This window comes from Arachis stenosperma, chromosome 1, assembly GCF_014773155.1.
Source record: "Arachis stenosperma cultivar V10309 chromosome 1, arast.V10309.gnm1.PFL2, whole genome shotgun sequence".
Taxonomy (NCBI): Eukaryota; Viridiplantae; Streptophyta; class Magnoliopsida; order Fabales; family Fabaceae; genus Arachis; species Arachis stenosperma.
The window spans coordinates 81,469,727-81,482,548 of NC_080377.1; positions in this window are offsets into that span (position 1 = coordinate 81,469,727).

A 12,822-nucleotide genomic window follows, 5' to 3' on the forward strand; every position below is an offset into this window, starting at 1 on the left:
ATCCTTTGTTCGTCATTTTCATCCCACTCTTCTCCATCACTCAAGTTATAAATGGGAGGTTGAGAGAAATCTACCTCCACATCACTTTTAAATTCATTGGGAGAGGGTTCTTCAAATTCAAAGGATTCTACATCAAGAAGATTGGATGCATGATCTTCATCACCAAGGGAACTCAATTCTTGCTTCATTCTCTCCAAGTCTTCATTCAGAAATTGTTTTGGAGGTTGTGCACATTACTCCTCAACATCAAATTTACTCTTCTTGGAGGGATTTTCTTTGATTTTAGCTTTCCATGGAGGTTCCGCATCTCCTAAGTCTTCAACCACTTCTTCCTTTTCTTCAATAATCATAGGCTTCTCCAATTGTTCTAATACAAAGTGGCATTCCTCATTTTTCGCCGGAGTTTCCAATCTCTCCTTCATGCTATGCTCTTTAATTGATTCTCCACATGTGACCATGGGAGTGCTTTGAGTGCTCAAGCATTGGGAGGCTAAAATGCCTACTACCTTGGCCAGGGTAGCCATAAATTCTAGTGTCTCCCTTTGCATTTCTCCTTGCCCTTGAAGTACAAGGCTACGGATTTCATCCATTGAGGATTGGAGTGGATAAAAGGGTTCATTGTCTTGGAGAAAGGGTTCATTATAGGAAGGTGGTTCTTCTTGGTAAGGTGGTGGTGTGTATTGAGGTGGTTCTTAGGAGTAGTAATCTTGGAATTGTGGTTCCATGTATGGCTCATATGGTTCAAAAGGAGGTTGGTATGGTGGGTAAGGATCATGGTCATATGGAGGTGTTTGTTGAAAATAGGCTTGTGAGTGTGGTTGAGGCTCATGTTGAGGATATGACTCATAGGCATATGGTGGTGGTTCTTGAAAGTCACAAGGAGATTCACCATAGCCATTGGATTGATATGCATCATAGAATGGCTCTTTTTCATAGTGCCATTGGTGGAGGTTGTTGCCATGAAGATTGATCATATGCATATGGCTCCTCCCACCTTTGAGTGTCCCATCCTTGATACACATCCTCATTGAAGCTCTCATCACCTACAACATAATTAGAACCAAACTCATAGCCAAAGTGAGAATTCATAATGGAAAAGCAAAATAAAACTAACAAAAATTAAGAAAGAAACAAAACATAAACCTATTCACATTATTCACATATGTACAATAACCAATAACATAACACCATTGCACATCCCCGGCAACGGCGCCATTTTGATGATTGGATTTTTTGACGGTTTATAATTTCACTAATAAAATCTCATTGTAAAGTATAGTTTCTAAACCAAACAATAATCCTTTCATACAAAAAGTTGTTAAACCCCTAAAATTTATAAACTGAAGTATTCAAACCTCGGGTCATTCTCCCTAGGAATTACAATAAAGTGTCTTGTTATTGGTTGTGAGTTATTTTGGGGTTTTGATAAGAAGCATGAAAGATAAATGGCAAGAAGGTAAACTAAGGCCTAAAAGGTCTTGGCAAGGGTTGGTGGTCAAGGCTCTCTATCCTAATCACTAACCACAATATGAGAAGTGGCAAGGATTAATCTCATTAAATCATCCTCTAACTAGTAGTAAAGGAAAGTCAAATGAGCTATATCAATCCTAGTCCATAAGTCCTAACTCTCCACTAATTCAATTAGTGAGAACTAGAGTAAATGGCTCCCAATCATCAATTACTTGGACATTAGTAACTCAAGAGTTCCTAAGTTACCTTTCCAAGCCAAGAGTATAAAATTCTACTCTAAAATCCAACCAAGCATTTCATCAAACACTTGGAAGGTGTTCATACCCTGACCGAGCTCCTCCAACTCGGCAAAATCCATGAAAGGTCCGACCTCATCCCAAGGCCCACGCCTAAGGTCGGACCTCGGACAAATAAAGCTAAGAAGGCCCATCAAAAGGAACGAAGCCCAAAACCTAAAGGCCGAAAAAGCCTAGGAAAGGCGGTTCCGCAAAGATAGAGGTAAAACTCCCAATAGATAAGATAAGATAAGAATATCTTATCCAGGGAAGATCACGACCAACTACTATAAATACACTGGAGCACCCAGGTATGACATACATTTCACATTCTACACATATCTGCTTGGACCCATGCTAACTTAAGCATCGGAGTGTCATTGCAGGTACAACCACCAACCGCCAACACATCAAGCTCGGGTCCCTGACCCCCACCTCGGGCATCTCCAGACGACCGAGCTACACGTTTCAGGTAACCCCCGGAACATTGGCGCCGTTGCCGGGGACCTGGAAGTCATCCCTTTACCATGGCGGACGACCCTCTCAACAATGACCACGCTGCATCAGAACAAGAGGAGGAAGTTGACACCGGAGAACGACCGGACAGCCCTCTATCACCACGCACTCCAGGAGGAAACAAACAGAATCACCCAAAGACATCGCTCCCAAACAAAGATCCACAAAATCCCGAAAAAGAAAAGAGCTCAGAAATTCTAGAAGCAGTCCGGGCACAACAAAACCGACTGAAACAACTCGAAGAGGACATAAAGAAGCAAAAAGAAACTGAACAAGATCTAAGAAGGGAGGCTCGCAAGCGCAGAGAATTAGAAGAAAAACTGCGGAAAATAGAGGCCAACCTGAAAGATCGGACAGAACGTGACACCACCCCCGAAGGCAACCATGATCCCTTCACGCAAGAGATCATGAAGGAGAAGGTACCGCGAAACTTCAAACCACCCGATATGGATCTCTACGACGGCACCACCGATCCAAGTCACCACCTCAGCAACTTCAGAAGCAGAATGTACCTAGTTGATGCCTCCGACGCGATTCGGTGCAAAGCCTTCCCCACCACTCTCACCAAGTCAGCCATGAAGTGGTTCGACAACCTGCCACCAAGATCAATCACCAGCTTCGAAGACCTAACCAAAAAATTCCTAACAAGATTCTCTATTCAAAAGGACAAGACAAAGCATGCCCCCAGTCTACTCGGGATCAAGCAAGGTAACCAAGAAACTCTCCGAGAATACATGGAGCAATTCAACAAAGCCTGCCTGGACATACAACACTTACCCACTGAAGCGGCCATCATGGGACTAGCAAACGGCCTAAAAGAGGGACCGTTTAGCCAATCCCTATCCAAGCGCTACCCGACCTCCCTATACGAGGTGCAGGAGCGGGCAGAAAAATATATCAACATGGAGGAAACCTCCCAGCTAAGAGACTCCTCTAGGAAGGAATCAACCTACCCACTCCGAGATCGGGATCGGGAACAAAAGAAAAAAGAAGACCCCAACTCGGACAAGCCACGGAAGTACCACAACTACACCCCCCTCCGAGTCTCCCTGGTAGACGTCTACAGAGAAGTATGCCACACCGAAAAGATCCCACCGCCCCGACCGCTAAAACACAAGAGAGCGGGAAGAGATCGGTCCGAATACTGTGAATATCACAAGCTCTACGGTCATTCTACTAATGACTGCTATGACCTAAAAAATGTTATAGAAAAACTGGCCAGAGAAGGAAAACTCGACAGATACATAGCAGAAAAAGGAGAAGAGACCAGGAAGAGAAGGCGGGGAGATAACGAAGGTCGGGCCGAACAAACCCCGCGAACCCCTGAAAGACACGTTCACATGATAAATGGAGGTTTTGCAGGCGGGGGAACATCCAGATCCTCGCAGAAAAGACACCTCAAAGAAGTCTATCATGTCCGAGAAGACAGCCCCCTGCCCGAGTTACCTACTATCTCATTTACCCGAGAAGATGCTCAAGGGATAATTCCCGGGCACGACGATCCAATGGTAGTCACCATTATCCTAGCAAACGCCAACTTACATCGAACCCTGATTGACCAGGGAAGCTCGGCAGATATCCTGTTCAAAACGGCATTCGACAAGCTCGGACTTGAAGAAAAAGAACTAAAGGCCTATCCCACCGACCTATTTGGGCTAGGGGACACCCCGATCCATCCCTTAGGATACATCCCGCTACACACTACCTTTGGAAGAGGCGAGCAATCTAAAACATTAAGCATCGACTACATTGTGGTCGACGTCACTTCGGCATATAATGCCCTCATTGGGCGACCAACCCTAAACAGACTGGCAGCTATAGTCTCGACCCCACACCTCTGCATGAAGTTCCCTACCGCAAAAGGAATCGCTACCCTAAAAGGCGACCAAAAACTAGCGCGACGATGCTACAACGAAAGCCTGAGCCTAAAAGGGAAGGAGGTCAACACGATAGAACTCGGACGAGTGCAGTCCCGAGAAGATCTTCGACCACAACCAGAGGGAGAGACCGAAAAAGTCCAGATTGGGAACACACCTGAAAAAATAACAAACTTAGGAGCGAACCTCAAAACGGGCCTAAAAGAGGAACTCATAACCCTCTTAAAAGAGAATTCCGACCTCTTCGCCTGGAAAGCCTCCGACATGCCAGGCATAAGCCCCGACTTGATGTGCCATAAGCTATCAGTTTACCCGGGATCCCGACCTGTCCAACAAAGACGCCGGAAGCTCGGACCCGAGCGCATGCAAGCGATAGAAGAACAAGTACAAGCACTACTAGATGCAGGGTTCATTAGGGAAGTAAAATACCCCCTATGGCTTGCAAACGTGGTCCTGGTAAAAAAGCCCAACGGAAAGTGGACGATGTGCGTCGATTACACAGACCTCAACAAAGCCTGCCCCAAAGACCCATATCCACTACCAAACATCGACGCCTTAGTAGACGCAGCCTCAGGCTACAGATATCTCTCCTTCATGGACGCATACTCGGGATACAATCAAATCCCGATGTACGGACCCGACCAAGAAAAAACCTCGTTCATAACCCCAAGGGCAAACTACTGCTACGTAGTAATGCCCTTTGGGCTGAAGAACGCAGGGGCAACCTACCAGAGGCTAATGAATAAAGTGTTCTCAGAGCACATCGGACTACAGCTAGAGGTGTACGTCGACGACATGCTGGTAAAGACACAAGAAGACAGAAACTTACTGACCGACCTCGCCAGCGTCTTCGGCACCCTCAGAAAACACAACATGAGACTTAACCCGACAAAGTGCACCTTCGCCGCAGAAGCCGGAAAGTTCTTAGGCTTCATGCTGACTCAAAGGGGCATCGAAGCGAACCCGGATAAATGCCAAGCAATACTCAATATGAAAAGCCCGACGTGTGTCAAAGAAGTACAACAACTGAATGGAAGGCTGGCCGCCCTATCAAGATTCTTGGCAGGATCAGCGATAAAGTCACTACCTCTCTACTCACTCCTAAAGAAAGGGAAACCCTTCTCATGGACCCCGGAGTGCGAAAAAGCCTTTCAAGAATTCAAGGAATTCCTCGGGCAGCACCAATCCTAACCCGACCTTTAAAAGGGGAAGAGCTCGTACTATACCTCTCGGTCGGACATCGAGCAGTCGCTTCAGCATTAATACGAGAAAATAACCAAGGACAACACCCCATATACTTTGTAAGCAAGGCACTACAAGGGGCCGAATTAAACTATCAGAAAATAGAAAAATTCGCCTACACCCTAGTGTTCACAGCTCGGAGGCTCCGTCCCTACTTTCAAGCCCACACCATCAAAGTCCGGACAAACCAACCCATGAGACACATCCTACAAAAAACAGACCTGGCGGGACGAATCCTACAATGGGCGGTGGAACTGTCCGAGTTCGACCTCCACTATGAAGCCCGGACTGCCATAAAATCTCAGTATCTAGCCGACTTCGTCGCAAAATACACTGAGACCCCTGGAACCCCACTCTCATGGAACCTGTATGTCGACGGGTCCTCAAACAAAACAGGAAGTGGAGCAGGGGTTATACTCGAAAGCGACCAAGGAACGCGGATAGAACTATCCCTAAAATTCGAGTTCCAGGCTTCGAACAACCAAGCCGAATACGAGGCCCTACTAGCAGGCCTAAAACTAGCCGAAGAGGTCGGAGCCCAGAAAATCACGATCTTCAGCGACTCCCAGGTCGTCACATCACAAGTAAATGGAAGCTACCAGGCCAAAGACCCAACTATGAAGAAATACCTGGACCAAACACAGGCACAATTACGCCACTTTTCAGAAATACAAATCCAGCACATACCGCGGGAACAAAACGCCCGGGCAGACGCCCTCTCAAAGCTCGCCAGCACCAAGCCCGGAGGCAACAACAGAAGTCTCCTCCAGGAAACCTTACAATCTCCCTCCGTGATAAGAGAAGAAGAAACGCTAAATATATCCAACCAACAGCAAGGATGGATGACCCCCATACTCAACTACCTGAAGTCGGGAACTCTCCCCACCGAAAGAAAGGAAGCTAAAAGACTCACGAAAGACGCCCAGAATTATACACTAATTCACGACGTATTATACAGAAGAGGATTCGCAAACCCCCTCCTTAGGTGCGTCCCGACCTCAGAAACAAAGAGCGTCCTCGAAGAAGTCCACGGAGGCATGTGTGGGAACCACCTCGGAGCTCGGGCGTTATCCAAGAAAGTAGTCCGAGCCGGGTTCTACTGGCCAACTTTGCAAAGAGACGCAACGGAGTTTGTGAAAATATGCCCCCCCTGCCAAAAACACGCCAACTTCCACAAAGTACCACCCGAAGACCTCATCAGCATCACCGCACCATGGCCCTTCGCAAAATAGGGACTTGACCTACTCGGCCCGTTCCCCCCAGGACCGGGGCAAGTCAAATACCTCATAGTAGGGGTCGACTACTTCACAAAGTGGATCGAAGCTGAACCCTTAGCCACCATTACGGCTCAGAAAAGTCGCAAATTCCTATACAAAAATATTGTCACAAGGTTCGGAGTCCCCTACTCCATCACAACAGACAATGGAACACAGTTCACGGACACAAGTTTTCAGAACTTGGTGGCCGAACTAAAAATCAAACAGCAATTCACCTCAGTCGAGCACCCACAAGCCAATGGACAAGCAGAGGCTGCAAATAAAGTCATCTTGGCCGGGTTAAAACGGAGACTCCAAGAGGCCAAAGGGGCATGGGCTGAAGAGCTCCCCCAGGTGCTATGGGCATATCGGACAACTCCACACTCTACAACAGGAGAATCGCCATTCCGACTAGCTTATGGGATGGAGGCAATGATTCCTATCGAAATAGATGAAGGGTCACCCAGAGTCATCTTCTACAACGAAGAAGGTAACCCGCAGGCACAAAAGGAAGAACTCGACCTCCTCCCCGAGGTCCGAGAAAGGGCCCGGATCCGAGAAGAAGCCTTAAAACGGCGAACGGCCCTCAGATACAATCAAAAGGTAATAAAACGAAGCTTCTCCACTCACAACCTAATTTTAATCCGAAATGACATCGGAACACAAAAGTCGGGAGAAGGAAAGCTAGCTGCAAACTGGAAAGGACCCTACAAAGTAACAGAAGTCTTAGGAACAGGCTATTACAAGATATCCGACCTAGAAGGCAATGAGCTGCCCAGGGCCTGGCACGCCTGCAATCTAAGACGGTACTACAGCTAGAAAAATTTGACCTGAGGTGTACTCTTTTTCCCCTACAGGGGTTTTTTAATAAGACACCCGGTCAAGTAAGGCACCCGACCTAGTCAAGGGTAAACACTCTGTAAATATTCTTTCTTTTTTAATACTAATCAAATCTTTCTATTTTCTTTTGTTCTTCCTCGTGATGAAACAAATCCTGAAAAAGTACCCCGCCAAGGCGCATTAATTTATGCTCGGCAAAACGCAAAAAATCATTTGCCAAAAAGACCGCACAAGGTCGGCAAAGATAAAGCGACGAGGTTCAAATTAATGTGAGAAGTTATAAAGTAACTCTGAAAAGGTTCAAAAAAGCCAAATAAAAAGAGATTACAAAAATAACTTAAAAGGCCGACCAACGACAAGGTCGGACCCAACAAAGGGAAGTACTCGAACACCCGAGGTCCGAGGAAAAACCCGGATCCAAGAAAGAAGCCTTAAAGCAGCAAAAGCCAAGATTTCGAAAACGCTTACTAAAAAGTTGCTATACAAAAACAACTAAAAAGTACAAGCGAAAAAACGAAATCAAAGGAAGAGGCAAAACCAAGATTTCGAAAACGCTTACTAAAAAGTTGCTATACAAAAACAACTAAAAAGTACAAAGCGAAGAAACGAAATCGAAGGAAAAGATAAAACGAAGTTTCGAAAACGCTTACTAAAAAAGTTGTTATCCAAAAACAACTAAAAAAGTACAAGCGAAGAAACGAAATCGAAGGAAAGGACAAAACGGAAGTTTCAAAGCGCTAGCTAAAAAGTTGTTATCCAAAAAACAACTAAAAAGCATAAAAGCGGAACAAAAAGTCAAAGCAAAACACCGCATAATAAGCTAAAAAGTTACTACAAGTAGCTAATAGCAAAAAAACGTCCAAAGTGTTCACAGCAACCATCCAAAAACAAAAGAGCCCACAGGCCGGGCAAAGAACCAAAAATAAAAGATTACAGAGGATCAAGGTCCTTTCCGGATTCCATATCGGTAGAAGGCTGCGGAGGAAGAACCATAGAAATCGGGACAGCCTTGACAGCACCATCATCTCGGCTTGAAACCTCCACACCAGATCCATCCCCGGCCAAAGGAGAAGTCGGGTCCGCAACCGGAACCTTGAGGTCGGACACCGGAACCTTGGGATCGGACACCGACACCTCATCCTCATTGGGAGCAGGAACAATCTTTCCCTCCACAACAACGTTATCCGTACTAAATAAGCTCAGATCCAGGTCAGGAGCAAGAACCCGGACCTGAGCCTTCAAATTCTCGAACATAGCATCCATACCCTTAGCCACATGGCCTTCCAGCTCGTAAAAATCATCCTGGGCAGATTGCAACTTCTCCCTTGTCTCCACAAGCTCGGCATATACCCGAGTATAATTTTCCGTCGCCGCCTTCGCCATCTCCTCGGACGCTTTCGCTGCCGCCACAGCCGCGGTAGCTTTAGCTTTCTCCTTCTCCAAAGAGGCCTCCAGCTCCGTAATCCTAGCAGCCTTCAGCTCACTAAACTTCTCAAACTCGGACTGAGCCTTCTCAAGTCGGGAGCTGGTCGCGCCAATGGGAGATTTCTTGAACTCCCGGGCAATAGCAGCATGAAGACTGGCCATCCGAACACAACTCCGCGCCATATACTGAAAATGATGCTCCATAGACGCGTCATCAGTAGAGATAAAAGTCTGAGGGAGAATATGCTATTCAATCCAACCAAGAGCATCGAAATCCTTATCGTTAAAACCCGCAAGCTCTTGAGAGGTCTTCTGCTTATTGGGAGGAGGACCCGAGAACGGGGGAGGAGAAGAGGTAGCAGGCCCGGAGGTCGGAGGGTCTTGATTTATAGCTCGGAACTGGGGAGTCGGAATAGTCTTCGACCGAGTCTGAACACCCACGGTAGCCTTCTGCGGAGAAGATCGAGCAGAAGCCTCAGCCTCGATATTTCGAGCAGCCACAGACTTCTTCGTCCGACGAAGGAACTTCATGGAATCCGCCTGAGAAGACATCTCTGCAGAAATATAAAGAAAAGGATTACCACAACAGAAATTCAACCAAAAACAAGCAAAACAACAATATTGAAAAAGAAGAATCTCGGAGAGGTCGGGAAACTACCTAACTCGGAACGGAGAAGGCTTGGATCCCCCAACATTTTCTTCGTATCCAAGTGAGGTGCCCGACCCCATAAACTGCTCACCACACCCACAAAAGCCTGCTCAACCTCATCTAGACTCTCAAAAGTATACTTAGCAGACACTACATTCTCCTGCCAACAAAGAGGAAAAGAAGGCTCCCCACTCTCATCCAGAAAGAAAGGTCGGACGTCTCCAGTAGCCCGGACCTTGAAATAAAAGTTCTTGAAATCATGAAAGGACTCATCATAAAGGGTACAAAACTTCCTTCCCTGGTTAGCCCTAAAAGAGACCCAAGACACCTTCCCTCCACCCGACCCCGGCTTCGTCAACACAAACAAATAGGAAAAAAGAGAAATAGAGGGAGCGACGCCCAAAAACTGACACAAAAGTTGAAACAGCTTTAAAAACGCCCAAGAATTTGGATGGAGCTGCGTAGGGGCAAGGTTACAAGACCACAACACCTCGGACTCCAGGTCGGCGAAAGGAAGTCGGACACTCAGCTTAGAGAAAAAACAATCATAAGCATAAAAGAAGAGCTTCTCGGAACTATCTAAAGGCGGGAAGCAAACTCTCTCCTCGGAATCCGGGGCTACTAGCTCATAATCCCTCTCAGACTCTCTATTCTCACATATACTACAGTGCCTACGGAACCTAGCCAAATATTCAGAATCTACCACAGAAGGGACTTTTAGAGGAAGAGGGTCTACCCAACCAAGACCACTTGGAATCTTGGTCGACATCGCCTGAAGAACCTTTCGAGACATAAAACTCTTACCTACAAAGAAGAAATACAAAAGCAAGCAAAAATCACATAAAGCAGACAGCGAAAAACCCGTTCAGCCAAGCAAGAAACAAAAAAGAAAATGCGGCAACCCGGAACAAAGTACCAGAAAAACAAAAAGAGCCCCCCCCATATGCAAACAAAGCAATGGCGGCGCCTCTTTTTGGGGCAACCCAGGCATAAAGAAAGAAGAAACAGACAAAGAGCCACACAAAAGAACAGAAAGCATATGTGCGTAAAGAAAAGAGACGGGAACAAACCTGGAAGAAAGAAAGAAGACGACGAGCTCCGAAGCAAGAAGAACGAAACGGCGGCACAGAGGAAACCCCGGAAAGACGCACGGAAAGATTCGGGGAAGAAGAACAAAGAGAAAGAAGAAGCGGTGCTCGAAAAAGAGATGGCGAAAACTTAGAAAAAACAGGAAGGAACAGAATAAACGAAGAAAAAGGAAGGGAGCAAATAAATAAATGCCTTCACAGAGCCCGAACGGAAATCGAGGAGAAACGGTAAAATGCAATAAATGCAGGAAACGGCCATTTTTGAATTTTGAAAAACAACTATGCCCGAGCTCGACCTCCCAAAAAGGACGAACTCGGGCAGGGGCACTGTTCATACCCTGACCGAGCTCCTCCAACTCGGCAAAATCCATGAAAGGTCCGACCTCATCCCAAGGCCCACGCCTAAGGTCGGACCTCGGACAAATAAAGCTAAGAAGGCCCATCAAAAGGAACGAAGCCCAAAACCTAAAGGCCGAAAAAGCCTAGGAAAGGCGGTTCCGCAAAGATAGAGGTAAAACTCCCAAAAGATAAGATAAGATAAGAATATCTTATCCAGGGAAGATCACGACCAACTACTATAAATACACTGGAGCACCCAGGTATGACATACATTTCACATTCTACACATATCTGCTTGGACCCATGCTAACTTAAGCATCGGAGTGTCATTGCAGGTACAACCACCAACCGCCAACACATCAAGCTCGGGTCCCTGACCCCCACCTCGGGCATCTCCAGACGACCGAGCTACACGTTTCAGGTAACCCCCGGAACAGAAGGCATAAAGGAAAGCATAGTAAAATTGCAAGAAAAGAATCTAACAACAATTATTGAGATGAATTAACAACAACAAATCAAGGAAATCACAATTATCATGAATTACCTCAAATTGCATTATTGAAAGAAAACAAAGGAACAACAATCTATCCAAAACAAGATGAAGAATTACAATTATTAAAGCACATAACCAGAAAGAGGAAGAGGAGAAGATTAAGATTTGATAAAGGAGAAGTGAATTAAAGCATGAATTAAACCTAGATCTAAGAAGAGAGATTAACCCAAACCTAATCCTATTTCTAGAGAGAAGTGAGAGCTTCTCTCTCTAAAACTAACTCTAAACTAATCCTAATTATGCTATATGATATATTGATTGATTGATTGATGCCTTCCCCTCAATCCTTGATCCTTTTATTCCTTTCTATCTGTAATTGGCGCCAAAATGGGTTCAGAAACCCTTCTAAATTGCCAGGCACGTGTTGCTTTATGAAGTCATGTGCAGGCTTCGACGCGTGCGCGCACGGTACGCGTGCGCGTCCCTGGCCGATTCTGCAATGTGCGCGTGGGCACCTTGTGCGCGTGCGCGTGCTTGGCCGAGATCAATTCTTTGTCTTTTATGCTTCTCTCCACTTGCATGCTTCCTTCCTTTCTCCTTTGATCCATGTCTAGCCTATTTCGACTTGAGATTACTAGCAAACACATCAAGGCATCTTATGGAATCAAAGAGGAATTAGAATTCATCAAAACAAGGCTTAAAAGGCATGCTTTTACACTTAAGCACAAATACGGGAGAGATTACAAAACCATGCTGATTCATAGGTTAAATGCGAGAAAAGGTCATCAAAATACTCTAAATTCAATACAAGATAAACCCTAATAATGGGGTTTATCAGAGTGCAAGGCCATAACCATGGAGGTTGAGACCAAATTGGAGGAGAATAGAAAGGCATTGAACGCCAGTGAAGAAGCCTTCACTGGGTGTTCAACACCCATAATGGCAGCAAGCCTAGCATTAAACGCCAGTGAGGAAGCCCTCATTAGGTGTTTAACACCCATCTTGGCAGAAAAGCTGGAGTTGAATGCCAACCAGGGAGCACTGGCTGCGCATTCAACGCCCAAACAGGAAGGCTTACTGGCGTTGAACCCCAGTGAGGAACCCCTCACTGGGTGTTCAACACCCAAATAGGAAGGCTTTCTGGTGTTGAACGCCAGTGAGGAACCTCTCACAGGGCGTGATGAGTGGATTTTTGACGGTTTAGAATTTCACTAATGAAATCTCGTTGTAAAGTATAGTCTCTAAACCAACAATAATTCTTTCATACAAAAATTTTGTTTGTCACAAGTACAAACCCCTAAAATCTATAAACCGAAGTATTTAAACCTCGAGTCGTCTCTCAAAGGACTTGC